This window comes from Schistocerca serialis, chromosome 3, assembly GCF_023864345.2.
Source record: "Schistocerca serialis cubense isolate TAMUIC-IGC-003099 chromosome 3, iqSchSeri2.2, whole genome shotgun sequence".
Lineage (NCBI taxonomy): Eukaryota > Metazoa > Arthropoda > Insecta > Orthoptera > Acrididae > Schistocerca > Schistocerca serialis.
Genome location: NC_064640.1, coordinates 112,484,434 through 112,507,182, shown reverse-complemented (window position 1 = coordinate 112,507,182; position 22,749 = coordinate 112,484,434).

The following is a 22,749-nucleotide window of genomic DNA, read 5'->3' as shown; positions in this document are numbered from 1 at the left end:
CGATGCTTAGGTGTACTGTTCACCCAATCGATACGGCAATCAGCGACGGCGAGCTACTGACGTTTCCTCCAGCACGTCCGACTGCACATACGCAACAAATCACTCCGAATCCACGACTTGCTCCAAAGGGTGGAATACACTAATGTTCATCTGGCCTCGCGACTGCTGCACCTGACACAGGTTCTGCCAATGCCATACGGTATTGCTGACAGATTAATGGCGGCCTTTGGATACTATGTCAGCCAATGAATGTTGTTTAAGGTCAAATACGAGACTTTAACTTTCCCACACCATTCTGGAGGACTTAATCTCACGACTGTGTGGAATAAGACAGTAGGGGGACAAAGCTGTTTCTGCCCGACATTCTATTGTTGCCAGATGTACCCAATATGGCGGCGATGACGTCATCCAAGATGGCGTCGTGTAGACTTGGCAACAGTGCATGACATCATCAAAGACGGATACCATTACGTCAATCAAGATGCCTGATTTTGGTGGGAAGAAGGTCAGTTGGCCTACCTCCACTAACCTAACTCTCCAGAAAAATGGCGGGAAGTTCAGATTCCAGCAGGATAATGCGCCACACCCCTGTTATCTCTACTTAGCGAAAAAATGGTTGAAAAAATGACTTGTCTTTATTATTTAACCAATTTCAAGCAGGTGTGTCCGCCAGCAGGTCTAGGTTCATATCGCTACCACCAGAGGGCACTACCGTGACACATATCATGACGCATGTACCGTTATTCCAGATGGCTGCAACCACTCTGTCCACCACCATGAGGTCCAGAGTCTACTTCATATAGGTAAGATATGGGGTTCGCTATGCTTTCAACTACCTAGTTTCAACTACTTTTCATATAGGTGAAAAAGGGGTTCACTATACTTTCAACTACCTAGTGTCAACTACTTTTCAAGGACCAGACCGCCACCTCTTCCTAGGAACCGGCGTCGAGTTTGAATTCTGGCACTAAAGAAAGGTCACTGGCGCTTTCGCTACCAACCTAAGAAAATTGTTGCAAACGAAGCTCACCACCACTAACCTAAGCCTCCAGCTGCAACCTCTTCCTAGGGGTTGCTGGTAAAAGGACTAAGCACGCACTAGGCTGATGGAGAGAGGAAGGAATGTACTTTTTTAATTTGGTCGCATTTTATTTAGGGCTGGAGTATATGTATCACAGAACACGCACTCTGACATCCCCCACAGCATACAGACCTGCAAACTACTCCTAAATAACTCATGTACAAGGCTCTACACACACGCTTGCTAATTGTAAACCGTCAGAAATAACAGATTGCACAGCCTACAGACATGCAAACCACTCGTAAATAATGCAATACATTTACGTCCAGATGGCCAAACAACTCGTAAATTGTCAAAATAATAATCCATCTAAAAGACTCTGCTTGCTAATCATCAACTGTCGAAATCAGACACCAGCCTTTATTTAAACAATTAGAGGCAGCATCACCATCCAGTGTATTCGCCACTGAGTCCAGAGCCCAACTGACTTAGTTCGCCGGCCGGAGTGGCCGTGCGGTTCTAGGCGCTACAGTCTGGAGCCGAATGACCGCTACGGTCGCAGGTTCGAATCCTGCCTCGGGCATGGATGTGTGTGATGTCCTTAGGTTAGTTAGGTTTAATTAGTTCTAAGTTCTAGGCGACTGATGACCTCAGAAGTTAAGTCGCATAGTGCTCAGAGCCATTTGCACCATTTTGACTTAGTTCATATCGATGCCACTAGAGGACGCTGTAGTGACGTCAGGTGATGACGCAAATACCGTAAACTAAGATGGCGCCACCTACTGGGTTCACCACTAGCTCCATACCCCAACTGTCTTAGTACATTTCGTCGCCACCAGAGGACGCCTCCGTGACATCAGCTGATGACGCAAGTACACTTATCCATGATGGCGGCAAACAGTGTGTTTTCCACGAGGTCTAGTAGTCAGTACGCTGTCGTCATGAGGGAAAATGGTGAGAAAACGACTCAGCCTTCTATGGGCTGCTGGGGAGAGTAAGGAAGGAGTTCTCTTTATTTATTTTGAAACAACTTATTTAGGCATAGAGTATATCTATGACACTGACAGAAAAAATACACCCTGATGTGCCTGGGGCCATGTTGCACAGCCCACACACACGCAACCAACTCCTAATTTCAGTACACAATAGCAAACTGCTCCTAAATAATTCTTCACACTTATGTGTAGACACGCTCAGTACTCGTAAACTGCCCAGATAGCGCATAGCACAGCCTACAGACCCGCTCGTGAAGTAATGCAATCAATGCAAGCAAGCAAAGTCCACCGCCCCCTGTCCATTAGAGTACACAGGAGGTAGCGATAAGTGACGCATCCCTCAGATGTCAAACCGCGCACAGGGCCCTGCTAGGCTTCCGCAAGCATGAACTGGTGGCACCCCCAATCATACATAACAACTGAGAAATTCCTAGACACCGATGATGACGCGATCGGACGTACGATCGACGCAGACATCAGCTGTCAAAGCACTCACAGATATCCATTTAGGGCCGTGCGCGCCACAACCCCTGTGAAGTGAAGTGGCCGATGCTCGGGACCTGCGTGCTCCGTCACAGTCCCCGAACCGGCGTTGAACACCGGTGAAAGTTGCATGCCTCTATACAGTCATGGTTATACCGACGTCATAGCATTCCAAAGAGCGCTCATGCCAGTTCATATTCGAGGCATCTGCAGACGCCAGCTGTCTTTACCATTAAAGGCAAGGTAGCACAGAGCGTCCTGACACACGAATTCTGCCGCGCGTACACGCCCCAGCGTGACTGACACCTCGCCATCTAAAACAATCTCAATGTTATTCTTACGTCACATGCCTTAGGGAAAAAGAATTTTATAGTGCCCCAGAAATAGTTAACGCTCACTTTCTTCTTGTCTCAGCTTGTATGCGCGAAAATTCCTACCCTAACAGAACCTGTTTACGAAATTATCGCTGAATCCAGTCCTTCTCCCGGACATAACGTGATAGCCCTCCTTCTCCAAACATTCGCAAATGTTCTCACCGTCCTAGATCCCACCACAATCAATCAAGCATTCTCATTGGCTCTTATCGAATTTACCAGTCGAATTATTAACGCTGTCGGCATCAAAGCACAATCCACCTTTTCTTTGTGGGTCTTTTTGTGGTTATTTTGCAATGACTGCCAAATTGCAATGATAGTTCCCTCAATGAATACGTCCCTCATGATAGGACACAAAGTCATCCTCTCTAGTCATTCCTTAACATAACCCATACTAACTTTACAATGCAAAATATACACACTAACTTTACAGTGAAATATATACATATTTGACACAAACAGTACACTTATCTTTTATATGTCTACATCACCCAAAAAAATTATCCTATACCTACGCTCACACCGTCTATATGCCACAATGCTCTCCATTCCTAGGGAAGGACTGTAAACCTGTTCTTCCTTCCTGCAGACGCGACACTCAGCCGTAATAAATTATTTTACACTGATCACCATTTTGCACCAACACCTAAACGTCGCAAAGTTGTCTACAGGTCATCAAATACATACGAGACTCGCAAGAATACTGGAGCGTCAAACCGATCTCCAGTCAGGCAATATATCAACACATACCATGTCAATGTAGTAAACATGCAATTCCTATCATGGGCCTTACAAAATCACCCCTCTTACATCAGAAAGCTCTCACTCAATTGAAGTCACTCTCAGTAATTATGTGCAAAGACAGGCTCGTTTCCCCTCGGTACAAACGCGCTACTGTTTCTGGTCCCGACCTGCCTGCTTGCTTGCTTTTCTACACACATCTCCAGGCTCATGGATTACAAAAACACACCTATTTTCTCGGTACTTTTCGATATCAAGCACACGGCAGTAGACGCCCGATCGCTCACGCGACATAATTCCGAACATATAGACTGGAAATTATTTCACTACAAACCTCAAACCTTAGGTACATCGAACGTGCTCTATACCACTGACAAGGGAACCTCCCCATCGAACCCCGCGCGGATTTAGTTATAAGTTGGCACAGTGGATAGGCCTTGAAAAACTGAACACAGCTCAATCGAGAAAACAGGAAGAAGTTGTGTGGAACTATGAAAAAAATAAGCAAAATGTACAAACTGAGTAGTCCCTGCGCGAGATAGGCAACATCACTTTTCACTCGAGAGAAAACTTGAACCAGGGACCTCTCGTTCCGCAGCTGCTCACGCTAACCACGGGACCAAGGCGCTCCTGAACTCGTAGTTACCATGATGTTGCCTATCTTGCACATGGGCTACTCAGATTGTATATTTTGCTTATTTTTTTCATAGCTCTACATAGCTTCTTCCTGTTTTCTCGATTGCTCTGTGTTCAGTTTTTCAAGGCCTATCCACTGTGCCAACTTACAACTAAATCTGAGGGGGGTGCGATGGGGATGTTCCCTTGTGAGTAACTAGAAACAAACAGATGGAAAATGATATTTCCACCCACGAGTACCGATCTCGCTGATCTAACAAATTCCAAACCATCCCTATAATTTACAAGCCAACTAAGTTCTTTCCCACACATACGAAAAACAGAGCTGGACTTGGCTGATATTTTTTTGCCAAGGCCATGTGACCTAAGAGTAACATTGAGAATGTTTTAGATGGCGAGGTGTCAGTCACGCTGGGGTGTGTACGCGCGGCTGAACGTGTGTGTCAACACGCTCTGTGCTGTTCTGCCTTCAATGGTAAAGACAAGTGATGCCTGCAGATGTTTCAAATATGAACTCGCGTGAGCGCTCTCTGGAATGCTGTGACGTCGGTATAACCATGACTGTAGAGAGGCATGCAACTTTCGCTAGTGTTCGACGACGCCGGCTCGGGAACTGTGACGGAGCGCACGGGGCACGAGCTGCGGCCACCTCACTTCATGGGCGTTGTGGCACGCGCGGCCCTTAATGGATGTCTGTGAGTGCTTTGACAGGTGACGGCCGCGTCGACCGTACGTCCGAGTGCGTCATCATCGGCGTCTAGCAATTTCTCAGGTGTTATGTATGATTGGGGGTACCACTAGTTCATGCTTGTGGAAGCCTAGCAGGGGCCTGTGGGCAGTTTGACATCTGAGGGATGCGTCACTCATCGCTACCTCCTGTGTACTCTAATGGACAGGGGGCGGTGCTTTTCTGCCCCTTGCTAAAACTTCGCAGACACTGCAATGCATCATAATTTTTATATGCGTCAGATAGGGTGGTTAATCTGTCATCACGGACATACAAAATGTAGCGCCGTGCAAATTGTTCGCCTGTAACCAAGGCTACTACTTAAATTATCAATGATGCGTTATCGTCTCACGTGTTCCCCACATGTTGTGCGGTCTGGGTGAACCATGAGTTTGTCATTTCCTCAAAATCAATTTTAAAAGTTGTTATTAGATGGCTACGTTCATGCAACAACCTCTAAATATTCAAAACCGTCTCTGCTTCCATGCCTTCAATATTATTACATGTACAGCCTGCTTCATTAGTAGTAATTATCTGGTGGAAGCAAAGAGAAAATTCTATAGTAAACTTGACGTCGAATCGTAAAAGTAGGCCATAAACCTGCATCTGAAAGCATGCATTGTGCACTGAAGCGCCAAAGAAACTGGTATAGGCATGCGTATTCAGGTACAGAGATATCTAAACAGGCATAATACGGCGCTTCGATCGGCAACGCCTATATAAGACAAGTGTCACCCGCTGTTGTTATATTGGTTACTGCTGCTACAATGGCAGGTTATCAAGATTTAAGTGAGTTTGAACGTGGTTTTATAGTCGGCGCACGAGCGATGGGACACAGCATCTTCGAGGTAGCGATGAAGTGGAGATTTTTCACGAGTGTACCGAGAATATCAGGATTCAGATAACACATCAAATCTCCAACATCGCCGCGGCCGGAAAGAGATCCTGCAACAACGGGACCAACGACGACTGGAGAGAATCATTCAACGCGACAGAAGTGCAACCGTTCCACAAACTGCTTCAAATTTCAATGCTGGGCCTTCATCAAGTGACAGCGTTCGAACCATTCAAAGAAACATAATCGATACGGGCTTTCGGAGCCTGGTCGGACGAGTCTCGTTTCAAATTGTGTCGAGCGGATGGACGTGTACGGGTACGCAGACAACCTCATGAATCCATGGACCCTGCATGTCAGCAGGGGACTGTTCAAGCAGGTGGAGCCTCTGTAATGGTGTTGAGCGTGTGCAGTTGGAGTGATATGGGACCCCTGATACGTCCAGATACGACTCTGACAGGTGACACGTACGTAAGCATCCTGTCTGATCACCTGCATCCATTCATGTCCATTGTGCATTCCGACGGACTTGGGCAATTCCAGCAGGACAATGCGGCACCCCACAAGGCCAGAATTGCTACAGAGTGGCTCAAGGAACACTCTCCTGTGTTTAAACACTTCCCCTGGCCGTCAAACTCTCCAGACATGAACATTATTGAGCACATCTGGGATGCCTTGCAACGTGCTGTTCAGAAGAGATCCCCACCCTCTCGTACTCTTACGGATTTATGGACAGCCCTGCAAGATCCATGGCCTCATTTCCCTCCAGCACTACTTCAGTCATTAGGTGCGTCCATGCCACGTCGTGTTGCGGTGTTCTGCGAGCTCGCGGAGGCGATACTAGGCAGGTGTATCAGTTTGTTTGCCTCTTCAGTGTGATTTCCAATTACAACTTAAAAAAAAAAGACCTCGACTCATTACATCAGACCGGAAGTAGAGTTCACGAGGGGTTCTCTGGCCCACCTAGTGCGAACGGCCTTGGACCATTAACAACAGCGGTTCCCGTCAGATCATTGAAGTTTAGTGCTGCGGGTCTTGGCTATACTTGGATGGGTGGCTGTGCGGATCTACGGGGCGCTGTTGGTAATCCGCGTGCACTGAGACCTTTTGAGGCCAACTGAGGAGCTACTTGACTGGCGATGGCTGGAAGAGTGGAGTGCTAACCAAATGCTCCTCCATACCCTCATCCAGTGACGCCTGTCGGCTGAAGATTACACGGTTGTCGATCGTTACCGCTGGGTCTTCCGAGGCCTCTTCGGACGGATTTGGTTTTCCTGGCACACCTAGTGCTCGAAGTGTGATTTTGGCACCAGAGCAAAACATACCAACTGTTTCTTCCTTTCATTTCAACCTACTACAACGCCCAATGCGAATCACGTCTTCCACAAACCAAGAGCAACTAGATACTCTACTTCGTTACGGAGAATGCAGAAAGACCGTGAAAAGAACAGTTGAGTTTTATGCACAAAGATACCCCAACAAACAGTGTCTAACAAGATCGGCAGTTTAGTGAATGTGCAAAACAGTGTTATTGGAAAGGTACTAAAATACCATGCACAAGGTAAGAACAACACCTCCAACGAGCGGAGCAAGCGAAATAGATGTTACGGCAGCTTTTACTCATAATCTAAGGCGCGGTTCACACTGAGGCGAAATGATATGCAATGCGTTATGCAACTAAGGATACCATGCAGAAGTAACGCACAATGGCGCATAGAAACACGGCTGAAGCGAATTATCTCGTTCAAACTGGGACATGATACGACACCGACACGTATCTCTGTCGTATCGCTCTGTGCAACACGGACTGCTGGTTGCTCGACACAACTTGTGTCGAACGATACCCGGTGACGACAATTTCAAGGTAGCCGTTATGGCTCAAAAACATTTTTTTATGTGAACAAGGTGTCTCCGTAAGAGCGTGCAAAAATGTAACAGGAGACAGAGAATACTCACTGAACAATTTGAGGGAGAGAACCTGAAATAGGAGAAGCCAGCTTAAGGAGACATGGAAGTAATCTTTTCTACCCCTTCGTCTAGCACTGCCGTTTTCTAGCTTATTTGAAACTAACATGCGTACAAGTTTACACGTACTGTGTTGTTTATTTACATGCACATTCTTTGTTTCCTGCAAGGAAACAAGGAGGACGAGCCCGATTACTAGAGGTCAAGATAAAGGTTTTGTTTACTTTACTTTACATCATTATGTGAACATTCGAACATTTACTTCATTGTTGGTATGTGTCAAATTAATTTGATATGATATTTATTGATCTGCAATATTTTTTAGATATTGCAGTTCAAAAAATATAATATCAAATTAATTTGACACATGTACAGAAATGTTACACTCGCTATTATCCGTTTCCTATATAAAAATAAATCAGGAAATAACATTATCACTTGAATTTATGTCAAATATGCAGAACGAACAATGACATTAACAATTTCACTAGTTACACAATAACAAGATTAAGCACAGTCATCGTACCATGTTTTCGAGAATCATTTGATTAGAGAGTCTGGTCAGTATTAACATCAATTGCGTCTTTTACACAGAAAATATCTTTTAATGGTTTGTTTAAATGTGGGATTTCATTATTTCGCAAGGTCCCTTAATTATTTTGAAAAATTACTAAGTTTTGTTACATAAATTAGCTAAAATGAAGAATAACAGCAGTTCTCATGTTATTCCAAACTTTGCTTCAGGTATTTTGGCCAACAAAACGAAAATGAGAGATATAGTATAATACGATTTTATCATATGTTACTTAAAACAGAATCCGACAATTTCTGATGCTCGTACCAATTGAATGTGCTTCATCAGTTTGATATGTTGGTATTTCAAAGTCATTTATATATTAACTCATTCACAAGGTAGAAACTACTGGTTTTGACATTATAAATATGTTGTTAATTGGAATCCGGGCAATGACTTGCCTTCATTGAATGTGGAGTTGTGATACAGATCTGTTCAACATGCTTTCCAAACTGGTTTGTAAAGTTTAATATCGTTACGAATAAAACGATTTTATAGCGGAATTTTATGTAGTCATCGGATACAAATATTTATTGGTCCAATTCGATATTCATTTAATCGGTATAATTATATTAACAGCGACATTATAAAACATGAAAAATAGCCAGTATCCCCAATATACGGCAAACCACTAATCTATATATGTCAGCTTCCCAGTTCGATCTTCCTCGTACAGGACCACCATACACGTACTCCTCGTTTATAGCTTTAGCATTTCTTAGTATAACACCTTACAGTGCTCTGCAGAAGTATCTAAACTCTTACTAGTAGACATTAATACTGGGAGTGTCTTCGAGTCGAAATGCAGATCTTATTTAAAAAACAAAATTATAACTGATAAGGCTGGGACATTTCTGCAGCATTTGCGAGCGTTTGTCTGTTTCATAGATCGGAGATATGCATAGCTAATCTCTTGAGTTGTTCCTCATCCCTGCAGTAAAACAGGGTTCCTTGGAAGAGTGACAACGTAGTCCTCACGAAACTCTGCGGGACAATTTTAGAGTACGTGCATTTAAGGTAGGCAGCCCGATAATTCTACACCAGCCAGTGGATATCTCGCATAGAGGCTATAGGAGTAACTTAAGAAGGACAAATGGGTCAAAAAGTATATTTAAAAATTCGAGGTCCACGTTCCTTAACAGTATTACAAGCAGAATTGCGAAATGTGTAAGGGTCTAACGCATTGTTCATTTTTTCCAGATCCTTTTCGAGAGTGGTATGACTTAGGTATTGGATTTAGGGTACAGCAGCATATACCTCTTCAGTCTGCTGCAGAAACCTTGAGATAATTTCGTTAATACTGATCTACATCTACATCTACATACATACTCCGCAATCCACCATACGGTGGGTGGCGGAGGGTACCTCGTACCACAACTAGCATCTTCTCTCTCTATTCCACTCCCAAACAGAACGAGGGAAAAATGACTGCCTATATGCCTCTGTACGAGCCCTAATCTCTCTTATCCTATTTTTGTGGTCTTTCCGCGAAATATAAGTTGGCGGCAGTAAAATTGTACTGCAGTCAGCCTCAAATGCTGGTTCTCTAAATTTCCTCAGTAGCGATTCACGAAAAGAACGCCTCCCTTCCTCTAGAGCCTCCCACCCGAGTTCCTGAAGCATTTCCGTAACGCTCGCGTGATGATCAAACCTACCAGTAACAAATCTAGCAGCCCGCCTCTGAATTGCTTCTATGTCCTCCCTCAATCCGACCTGATAGGAATCCCAAACGCTCGAGCAGTACTCAAGAATAGGTCGTATTAGTGTTTCATAAGCGGTCTCCTTTACAGATGAACCATATCTTCCCAAAATTCTACCAATGAACCGAAGACGACTATCCGCCTTCCCCACAACCGCTATTACATGCTTGTCCCACTTCATATCGCTCTGCAAATATTTAATAGACGTGACTGTGTCAAGTGCTACACTACTAATGTAGTGTTCAAACATTACGGGATTCTTTTTCCTATTCATCTGCATTAATTTACATTTATCTATATTTAGAGTTAGATGCCATTCTTTACACCAGTCACAAATCTTGTCCAAGTCATCTTGTATCGTCCTACAGTCACTCAACGACGACACCTTCCCGTACACCACAGCATCATCAGCAAACAAGCGCACATTGCTATCCATCCCATCCAAAAGATCATTTATGTAGATAGAAAACAACAGCGGACCTATCACACTTCCCGGGGGCACTCCAGATGATACCCTCACCTCCGATGAACACTCACCATCGAGGACAACGTACTGGGTTCTATTACTTAAAAAGTCTTCGAGCCACTCACATATTTGGGAACCAATCCCATATGCTCGCACCTTAGTTAGGAGTCTGCAGTGGGGCACCGAGTCAAACGCTTTCCAGAAGTCAAGGAATATGGCATCCGTCCGATACCCTTCATTCATGGTTCGCAAGATATCATGTGAAAAAAGGGCGAGTTGGATTTCGCAGGAGCGATGCTTTCTAAAGCCGTGCTGATGCATGGACAGCAACTTCTCTGTTTCAAGGAAATTCATTATATTCGAACTGAGAATATGTTCGAGAATCCTGCAACAAACCGATGTTAAGCATATTGGTCTGTAATTTTGTGGATCCGTCCTTCTACCCTTCTTATATACAGGCGTCACCTGCGCTTTTTCCAGCCGCTCGGGACTTAACGTTGGGCAAGAGATTCGCGATAAATGCAAGCTAAGTAAGGAGCCAATGCAGTAGAGAATTCTCTGTAAAACCGAATTGGAATCCCATCAGGACCTGGTGATTTATTTATTTTCAGCCCATTCAGCTGCTTCACAACCCCAGGGATGTCTATCACTATGTTCTCCATACGGGAATCTGTACGAGACTCAAACGGCGGCATGTTTGTACGATCCTCCTGCGTGAAAGATTTCTCAAATGCTAAATTTAAAATTTCAGCTCTCGTTTTGCTGTCTTCCGTTGCCAGGCCAGACTGATCAGTGAGTGACTGGATGGAAGCCTTCGATCCGCTTACCGATTTTACGTAAGACCAGAATTTTCTTGGGTTTTCAGCAAGATCTTTTGCTAAGGTATGACGGTGGTAGTGGTTGTATGCTTCGCGCATCGCTCTTTTTACAGCAGCACGAATCTCTACTGAGTTTTGCCTATCCTCATTCTCCCGATCTTCCATGTACCGCGAATGCAGCTGTCTTTGCTTTCTGAGCATTCTCCGAATTGCTCTGTTGAACCACGGTGGGTCTTTCCCATCCGTAACCCACTTTTTCGGCACATACTTGTCCAGTGCGTGATTTACAATGTGTTTAAAATTTGCCCATAATTCTTCCACATCCATCGTACCGGAAGTAAATGAAGTCGATTCATTTACTAAGTAGGATGCTAACAACTGTTTATCTGCTCTTTCTAGTAAGAATACTCTCCTAGCCTTCTTGACCGACTTTTTAACTTTCGTAACCATAGTCGTAATGACATCATGATCACTAATCCCTGTCTCAACACTGACACCGTCGATGAGGTCTGGTCTTTTCGTGGCTACCAGATCTAAAATACACTCCTGGAAATTGAAATAAGAACACCGTGAATTCATTGTCCCAGGAAGGGGAAACTTTATTGACACATTCCTGGGGTCAGATACATCACATGATCACACTGACAGAACCACAGGCATATAGACACAGGCAACAGAGCATGCACAATGTCGGCACTAGTACAGTGTATATCCACCTTTCGCAGCAATGCAGGCTGCTATTCTCCCATGGAGACGATCGTAGAGATGCTGGATGTAGTCCTGTGGAACGGCTTGCCATGCCATTTCCACCTGGCGCCTCAGTTGGACCAGCGTTCGTGCTGGACGTGCAGACCGCGTGAGACGACGCTTCATCCAGTCCCAAACATGCTCAATGGGGGACAAATCCGGAGATCTTGCTGGCCAGGGTAGTTGACTTACACCTTCTAGAGCACGTTGGGTGGCACGGGATACATGCGGACGTGCATTGTCCTGTTGGAACAGCAAGTTCCCTTGCCGGTCTAGGAATGGTACAACGATGGGTTCGATGACGGTTTGGATGTACCGTGCACTATTCAGTGTCCCCTCGACGATCACCAGTGGTGTACGGCCAGTGTAGGAGATCGCTCCCCACACCATGATGTCGGGTGTTGGCCCTGTGTGCCTCGTTCGTATGCAGTCCTGATTGTGGCGCTCACTTGCACGGCGCCAAACACGCATACGACCATCATTGGCACCAAGGCAGAAGCGACTCTCATCGCTGAAGACGACACGTCTCCATTCGTCCCTCCATTCACGCCTGTCGCGACACCACTGGAGGCGGGCTGCACGATGTTGGGGCGTGAGCGGAAGACGGCCTAACGGTGTGCGGGACCGTAGCCCAGCTTCATGGAGACGGTTGCGAATGGTCCTCGCCGATACCCCAGGAGCAACAGTGTCCCTAATTTGCTGGGAAGTGGCGGTGCGGTCCCCTACGGCACTGCGTAGGATCCTACGGTCTTGGCGTGCATCTGTGCGTCGCTTCGGTCCGGTCCCAGGTCGACGGGCACGTGCACCTTCCGCCGACCACTGGCGACAACATCGATGTTCTGTGGAGACCTCACGCCCCACGTGTTGAGCAATTCGGCGGTACGTCCACCCGGCCTCCCGCATGCCCACTATACGCCCTCGCTCAAAGTCCGTCAACTGCACATACGGTTCACGTCCACGCTGTCGCGGCATGCTACCAGTGTTAAAGACTGCGATGGAGCTCCGTATGCCACGGCAAACTGGCTGACACTGACGGCGGCGGTGCACAAATGCTGCGCAGCCAGCGCCATTCGACGGCCAACACCGCGGTTCCTGGTGTGTCCGCTGTGCCGTGCGTGTGATCATTGCTTGTACAGCCCTCTCGCAGTGTCCGGAGCAAGTATGGTGGGTCTGACACACCGGTGTCAATGTGTTCTTTTTTCCATTTCCAGGAGTGTATTTCCATTACGCGTTGGCTGTCGATTTAGCTGCTCAAGACAGTTTTAGGATGATGTGTTCAAAAGTAATTCACACGACGGCTTGTCTGTACCACTTGTAATGAATCCATAGACACCCCAGTTTATACTAGGCAGGTTGAAGTCGCCTCCGACTAATATAGCATGATCCGGGTACTTCTGCGATACAGAGTGTAGACTCCCTTTGAATGATTCTAGAACTGTCACGGTGGAACCTGGTGGCCGGTAATAACACCCCACAATTAACTTTATTTCCCCTATCCCTGCCGGACGAAGTGGCCGTGCGGTTAAAGGCACTGCAGTCTGGAACCGCAAGACCGCTACGGTTGCAGGTTCGAATCCTGCCTCGGGCATGGATGTTTGTGACGTCCTTAGGTTAGTTAGGTTTAACTAGTTCTAAGTTCTAGGGGACTAATGACCTCAGCAGTTGAGTCCCATAGTGCTCAGAGCCATTTGAACCACCCCTATCTCTGTTAAACATGCCCAGATGACTTCACAATCACACTCTACTTCGACCTCAGTAGACGCAATATTTTTGTCAACTGAAATGAAGACACCACCTCCTATGGTGTCTAATCTGTCCTTCCGATACACGTTCCAACCCTCACTAAATATTCCAGAACTTCCTATCTCAGGGTTCAGCCAGGTCTCAGTCCCGAGAATAATTTGCGCGCCGCACGCTTCCTGGAGGGCAGTAAATTCAGGAACTTTATTCCGAACACTCTGAAAATTTACTGCTAGTATCTTGATAGCTGAAGTGTCTTTACACTGAGCGCGTCCTGATTTTCCTGCCTGCACGTCAACTGGTGAGTGTTCATAAGGACACCTCGCACTATTGCCTAGCGTAAAAAACCACCATGTGCACGCCACAAGTACTCTGCTACCAGAGTAGCCGCTTCCTTTGTGTAGTGCGCCCCTGACCTATCTAGGGGCGTCCTACAATTCCCCACCCAAAAGCGCAAGTCTAGAAATCTGCAGCCAAGACCGTCACAGGGTCGACGAAGCCTCTGGTTGAGACCCTCCACTCGGCTCCAAACCAAAGGACCCCGATCCACTCTGGGAACGATGCTGCTTGCACCCCGCGTGCGATGCCAGCGTGAAAGGTCTCTGTTGGATTCCTTTCATGTTAATTTCTTAAATCTGTTGTCATTAACGGCATAAATTCCTCTTCTAAATTTACTGTGGTGTTTCTGACTATTTGGGAGGAGACTGAGCAGTGAAACGTGTTACTTTTACACATAAACAAGAACGATCTGTCACACTACTACACTTTAAAACACAGTTTATATGTAATTCATGTCACACAATCTCATATGGAACCTACATCCGCTTTCTTTTATATACTGTATATGATAAGGTACTGTCATCCCCCTTCCCTTCAGTGTGAGAGGATGAATGAGCAAATGTATTTCTAGTTGCATGCTTGATGGTAGCAGACAAGCCTGTCTGCTAGAGAACAGTAGGACCAACGTCAGAACAGGTAGCTACGCTTTCTAAAAGCAGAGAGGTTTCTATTCTTAGTATGGTCCTGTCCATCCCTTGTCATGTTGGTATAGGAAGCTGCCTCTCTGGTCACTTCTGTTTGTATCTGTTAAGCACGCTCGGTAGGGGCACAGGTCAGTCTGTCCACGGCGAGCGTCTGAAGTGGTAAGATCTTCGGCTAAGCGCGTGTCTGCTAAGTTCGTAGGACAATGGATTTCTTAAGTTCAGCCTAACTGAAAATTTAATCACCTTTATTTCAGGTTTAGCTCTAAAATATCTAATGTTATCTTAAATTGCAATGCAGTGTATTTCGAGTGTGAAGTTCAGAATATCTTCCAGTAGTTGCTTTGTCACTACTTTGTGAGTAAAGTGGAACCACATGTTGATCAGTAACTCTAACTAAGATCATCAATCTTAAATGCGAATGTGTGTGAGATTATAACGTCTCGTCTTAACAATATTTTTCAATATAGCAACTTTTCTTTATGTTCAACCCACGTGCAGTGTACTTTGTGAGACCAGTACCACGTGCTTATACAGTTGTTTGACCCATCAGGTTAATAGTAAGACGATAGTAAGCAGTTCGAGGTTTTTCTTTTGTAAATTGCTTTATAATGTAATTTATTTTAATTATCAAAATTATCGTGGAGTTACACTCTTTGTGTAAACCAAGTTGACCACGTGAAGCATGTGGTGTAAGCATCAAAGTAGCCATCAGCTATTCTTTTCGGGAAGATTTCACAGAGAGTTATTATGAATTTAGTATACCAGTGTATGGTAATTTCATGACGGACAGGATTGCGCTATGAACGAAACTTCTTTGGGTGAAAATTGAATCGGTTGGTTGTGGTTAATTTCCTCTTGGATATGTTTCAACGTTCTTCGTGTGTTATTTTATGAATGCAGTGTTGTATGTAGTCTCCCAGTCTTGGCTCCCTATTTGATGTGTTCCGTAAGATTACAAACTCACATTTACACAATCCTAAATAAGGCACCAGTTTAGTTATGAATCAAGTTTGATACGCTGGAATTTTAACGGAACAATGATCAATGTCAAAATAAATATCCAAATATAAACTGATTTATTTCTTTTTTTTTAAATTGTCTTTATATATATATATATATCACCGGTTATCGTAAGATGAGTACTAAAAGATTATAATTAATGTTAGTCTGGTTGGGAATTTGGTAAGCTAGACTGGATACCTGGTGAAACAGTTGCGCAGTAATGCAAGGTTAACTTCCTCAGATAGCTCACAGCTTTTAACCCACTTTTATCGTCTTGAATATCAGCTACGCTTTCAGAACAAATTAATGCAACAACATTACAAGCGGTCTTCACCAAATCCGCCAGCCGCCTGTACGAACTGAGGATCGCCTCAGAACCCAAGCGACAGGCATCATTGGTGCCGACGTGAGCAACTACTTGCAGACGACTGCACCCTGTACGCTCGATAGCCGCAGGCAAGGCTGCCTCCACATCTCGGATGAGGCCCCCCCGGCAGACAAACCGAGTGCACGTTGGATTTCTTTCCAGCCCTGTAGCTATTTCCCTAAGGGGCTCCATCACCCGCCTAACGTTGGAGCTCCCAATAACCAGCAAGCCTTTGCCCCCGTGTGCCTGCTCGGGCCCTGCTGAAGGAGCGGCCACCTGCCCACTGACAGGATGAACGGGCGAGGCCAGCCGGCCAGCCTCGACATTGGCCCTCCGCCTCGAGCGACGCGAACGTGTTGCAGTTCGCCACTCACCCTGAGGTGAGGGCGGCCCCAACGCGCCGGGTACACTACAAGGTGCCTCGGTGGCTGAGTCAACGGACGCAGCAAGCGACACCTGAGGTGTCTCAAGCGACGCACCAGACCCTCCGCCGTCGCTGCACCTCGAGGCAGCAGCCTGAAGGCGGCTGACCGTGGTCAACAGCGCGCTCAGCTGCTCACGAACCGCGGCCAGTTCCTACTGCGTCCGCACACAGCACGCACACACCCTATCCATCCTACTGCTAATATCTGGACGTATAGAGTTGCGACAAATAAAACAGCAATATGCGACTGCACAGTTGCGTCACCAGCGCCAGATTGAGCTGCGATATATGAACAATTACTTACGAACTAAGCAATCAAATGACAACGACTACGCTTCTATACAGATATTACAGTGCGATCCTACCCCTGTCTTAGTACAAATGACAACCGCCTACGCGATGTTACACTCTACCGTTATTAAAATTTGATACTACCCCTTTCTAATTCGAAAATACGCAAAGATCCGAAAAATTTCACCACGAAAGCACACAAACACACAAAGTAATTTGAATTAAACCTGCGGAACTAATATGAAAAACTGAATATACGACTAGTTTCTGCTACTGCTGCTCGCACACGTCACTCTGCAAGCACATATGAAACTGCACTGGCCTCTGTCTGCTGCTAACTGAATCTACGAAATAAACAGAAAGCACTGGCTGTCCAAAACAAACAACTGACTAACGACTCCGCAATTTAAACTTTACAGCTATCAATAAGCAATATTACTCCTCTCAACGCACAGTTAATATGAAAGCGCACAAACATTCGGAAAGAAATTAAGAATCAAACTACAAAACAAATATGAACGCTAAATATGCGACTTGCTACTGCACTGCTGCTGCACTACTGCTGCACTGATACTTCACCAGTGGCTGCTCAAGGTAGCCTAAGTCTATTTGATACATCGTCACACATATAGAGTAACAAGACACACGTTTAGATACAATATAACTATCGTTTTTAAGCATATACAAACAGGTGTTTCCTAATATTATTGACAGGAAATCTATACCAAGTACCCTCAGCCCTATTGAACGATTTCCAGATTGTTATATAACAATTGCAGCAACTTAATTGCTAACGACGGAAGGTAATAGCATTTTGAAATCAGGAACAGAAATTTGCTTTATAACTAAAAAAAACAGTTTTTTTAATGGCCGTAACGCAGGTAGAAGTAGATTTATAGTTCTCCAGAGCAATGATCAAAGACCTCTTGTTAGTGCACCTTTAACTACATTGTGTTTAGCATAGTATCTGCAGCCGGCCGCTGTGGCCGAGCGTTTCTAGGCGCTTCAGTCCGGAACCGCGCGAATGCTACGGTCGCAGGTTCGAATCCTGCCTCGGGCATGGATGTGTGTGATGTCCTTAGGTTAGTTAGGTTTAAGTATTTCTAAGTTCTAGGGGACTGATGATCTTAGATGTTAAGTCCCATAGTGCTCAGAGCAATTTGAACCATAGCATCTGCATGACATCAGATTTCGGCTAGGGAAGAGTATCTCCTTCCCGGCCTCATGAACACCATGCAAAATCATGCCATTAAGTTGCCTGACAGTGCGCTGTGAGACCTATATATGTTTTTTTTATTTTAGGAATTTAAATAGCATTCGTATGACAACAGCTTTCTGATATGACCCTAGTGTCTATACGGGGACTGGGCCGAAAAATCAGATTGTAACACTAGCATTCCACCTTACGATGTGTGGCAGAGCGTAATTAGCACCATTCTGCATCCTTCACGTGGAAAGAATGCCTGTTGGTATACATCTGTAGTTCCTCATTGTAGTCATTTTGCAAGACATATGTGAGAGGAAGTAATACTCATATATTGCTCGCAGCATACTCCGTCCCTTTTTTGCAACAATAAACTTCTCTGTGATACAGAAGACCTCTAATGCAAAGATAAAATTTAGAGGCATGTAGTGTACTCAAGTAACGCTTATATCATACCTTGACATATATATTGCAACTTTGCCCTGTAAAACAATACATACTGCAAAACCCAAATCTATCTGTAACGTGTTTGACGACTGTGATCTCACTCAGGAATTACTAAGTAACTGGTGAAGCATTCCAATGGATGCTTAGAGAAGAATACTCCCCCATAATCCACCCTTGTGCTCTATTATGTGCTGCCGTTTGTCTACTATATATAATGTTTCCATTAACAAACTCCACAGCTACCAATTACTTCCTGCATATATAGCCTTTCCTAGTTTTCTATAAATCCGTGCAATATTACTGAAGTGGGGATTCCAACACTATTCTTGCATATGTGTGTATGCAACGAATTTTAATTGTTATGTTACGAAGGGTTATTGTGGTAGTGGAACCCGATATTTTTTTCTTCATGCTATACTTGCAACTGCAGTGACTGATTGTTACTATGTTAGTGAGGTGTACAAGTTGCCTCAGGCATGCTGTTCCTACATCGTGAAACACCCGTTAGTGGATACTATGCAAATGCACACAATACAGTAGTGGGGTGATGGCGACACAAACGCATTTGTTAGTGCAGGGTGCATACATCAGGGGCAAGCATAAATTCAGGGGTAGTCCTACTGTTATGCTAGTTGATTCATGACCCCTGGGATAATCTATCTATAACACTTCCGTCTGCTACTACTATACCATAACCTCAAAGCCTAAGGCAGTTCGTATAAAGAAATTATTCTTATTCTAGTAATTACAGTGTGAAGAGGCAGAGCAGTGTTACCCTCTGAGAGGAATTTTGTTATATTGACCGCGTTGTACCTAACGGAGGTGGCTTATCGGAAGTGAAAGTCAGAATTACATAATTATTCAAACAGTAACAAATAATGTTTTACCTAGCTACACTGTTTAAAGAATAAGGAAAACGGTCGCCAGCCTAATTAGGCAAGAGAAAGATTAACGTTCTTGTTTAAGAAAGTAGGTACGAGTAACTTTATCGGATAAACACGACCTATACTTTACCACACGCGAGTGCAATGAACTCTGACACCTGCATATGTTAACGTTAAGGTTGGAACTAACAGCTAGAGCAGCACAAACTATTTGCAAAAATATAACAGATAACGAAACACACTATTACTTTCAGGTCTTATTCAGACTGAATGGTCTTTATAACGTTACTATTAATATTCACTGCAGAATCATTAATTGGACATAGGTTCAGTATTATTGCTCAAACATTTTCCTAGCTGACATAAAATTATAAATGTAGTTCACTGCAAAATTATGAACTGATCACAGGGTAAGTCTCTCTCAACTAAATACTTTTCTATTAAGAATGAAGGTTAAATGGAATTCATTAACAGGTTACTTCTCACTGTCTTTTGGATAAAGAAATTAATGTTTTCATAGATAGTGGTCTTCCCATTACTTGTTACCGAGCATTAACACAATAGACAAACTGTGGATCCTGTTATACTATTAATATGCACTTCCAATACACAAGAGAGACAAACACTTAGCAAACGAGTATCCAACTTTCCACAACTGCAGTTCACGACTTTTACTGCAGTGAGACACAATGTTGACAAATTTACAAGAAACTGACTCACCTTTTAAAATTTACTACAGGCAGCACTATGATCTTTAACTAAGCAAAACTTTATAAGCCTCAGCTTTAAGAACTTTTAATCTTTAAAAGAAACAGCAAATTGTCTTTATTACCACAGTCTTCTATTTTCAAGTAAATGATTAAATAGGTGACTTTGAAACTTCACAGAACTACATTTACTACCTCCCATAATTCCACAGTAAATCTGACTATTCCCTTCTTACCAAAGATCAAACAACATTATTTGATTAAATATTCGGCTTTGAGGCTTTCAATTTTTCCACAAACTAGGACACTCGGTAATCATAGTTCAAATGGATAGAAACCTGAGAGGTGTTGTGATAGGGAAAAAATCAAGGTAGGTACATGAATTCAGTTATAAGTTACCTTTTATTTGTGCACACTAAAACATCCAATGAGCTGATCCTTCACTGTACATTACTATAGTGCTCCATTATGATGATTGCACAATGAGGTGGCAGCTGCATATTGGTAGGTGGATTTGCAGGCAGAATTGCTGGACTCTGTCCCTTCTTGGTGGCGATGTTAGATACCAATTCCAGAATAGTTCCAGCTATTTATCCATCCATCTGAGGCATTGGTAAGCGGCAGGAAAAGCCTCTCTCGGAACCAGCACAATATACATCTTTTACATGGGCAGTGCACAGGTTGGTAGCTCGTCCCCGACTAACTCTTGTTCCACCTTTTCTACCTAGGCCAACCACAATTTGCGCGCTCTACTCAGTTCCATTCCCAAGGGGAACCACTATGCCATTTACATACAAACTAACTAAGAATCCTAAGTGAAGGTCAGCAGTTTACATAACAGCAAACAAACATTTTAAATAAAACAGAACAGTTGCACATATTAGTATTTCTAAACAAAATTATTCACCCAAATTCCAAATGTATACAGTAAGTTTTGTCTCCCTCCAATTGAGACAAGGAATTTAAATGACAGATATACTACATTGCATAGAATCAAACCATGACATCAAAGTTTTAACAAAGAAAGGGAAATACAATTTTGTGTTATCGATTCAAACACATTTACAGATCTCAACGATGTAACATTAAATAAAACAAAAGCAAAATAAATCAGTACAGCATTAGAGCTATGGTGTTACATAACCTCAACCTATTGTTCAGTTAAGTGGCTTTCCACGTTACTCACTCCCCTCGCCCTCACCCCTCCCTCCCCTTAACCTATTGCTCTGTTCCATGTCACATCCCCTTAACCTATTGTTCCCCTTAATCTGTTGTTCATTTCTTGGCCAATTTTCTGTCACTTCCTCCCTCATCCCCTCCCCTTAACCTATTGTGTCAGTTCCCCCCAACTCTGGGAAATCTTCTGGCCTCTCTCCCCTGCCAGAAAAAAAATTGGTTGGAAAATCGCTCAGTCTGTGCTGATCTGTCGGTGTGGAAGGAAATATTCTGTATTTTTCGAGGATATGGTTACTATCCTGTTGGAAAATTTTCTCGAAACTGGCATGAAAGAGCTTAGTGGGTGCTCACTGTGGCATGCAGGGATCATCAACTAGGCTAGCTTTCATACTATGAACTAGGCTAGAGCTCAATGCCACCACCAGAGGACGTCCCTCCCACCCCCTGTCTTCGTGCTCTCACCCCATCCCTCCAAATCCCTCCCAGAGAAATTGGCGGGAAAAGTCGAGCTGGTGGAGTGGAAGGATCCCACTACAGGAAATCCAATTATATTGAAGAGGACATAATAGCATTGAAATCGTAGTTTTCCACGTCGAATCTATACCTCCCTTATGAGCGGACATAATCCCACCCAGTTGGCCGGAGTGGCCGAGCGGTTCTAGGCGCTACAGTCTGGAACCGCGCGACCGCTACGGTCGCAGGTTCGAATCCTGCCTCGGGCATGGATGTGTGTGATGTCCTTAGGTTAGTTAGGTTTAAGTAGTTCTAAGTTCTAGGGGACAGATGACCACAGCAGTTAAGTCCCATAGTGCTCAGAGCCATTTGAACTATTTGGACTCCCATCCACATCATTGTCTTTACACGTGTCGCAACACTGAACACAGTAACTTTACTCTCTAACACACGCACATTTCAGACAAGCAATGTAACTATTGTCTATATGTGTATAGCATCCAAAAAACTTATGGTATGTCCACACTCACACCAGCTAGCTGCCTTGATTCTCCTCAGCTCTAGGAAATTATCTGACACTTAAGTCTCCCAGCCGACCAGATTCCAGAACAGAACGAAGGTGTTTTCAGCCACCACTTCCAGAAGGTGCTGCATCCCAATAAGACCCTCTCAAACAAGTGCTGTAAAGCACAGGCGTCTGGCACTAATGATCAACAGCGCTCCTGCAGACGAAAGGGTTGGAAATACTTCACCGATATGGCTTGGTGTACTGTAATAAACATCACAGTCAATAGTGCGGCAAAGGTCATAAGGATATGTGCTTAGGGGAGCTGTTGAGAGAACTTCTGTGTATCCGTGATGTTACAGCAGTATTGCCTGACCTGTTTGTACACTATAGCAGATCCAGTTGAACCCTCGATACTGTGCAGCTGTTTCTGAAGTGAATCTATCACCCGTTATGGTCACGTATACTCGTCAATGTGTTGAAA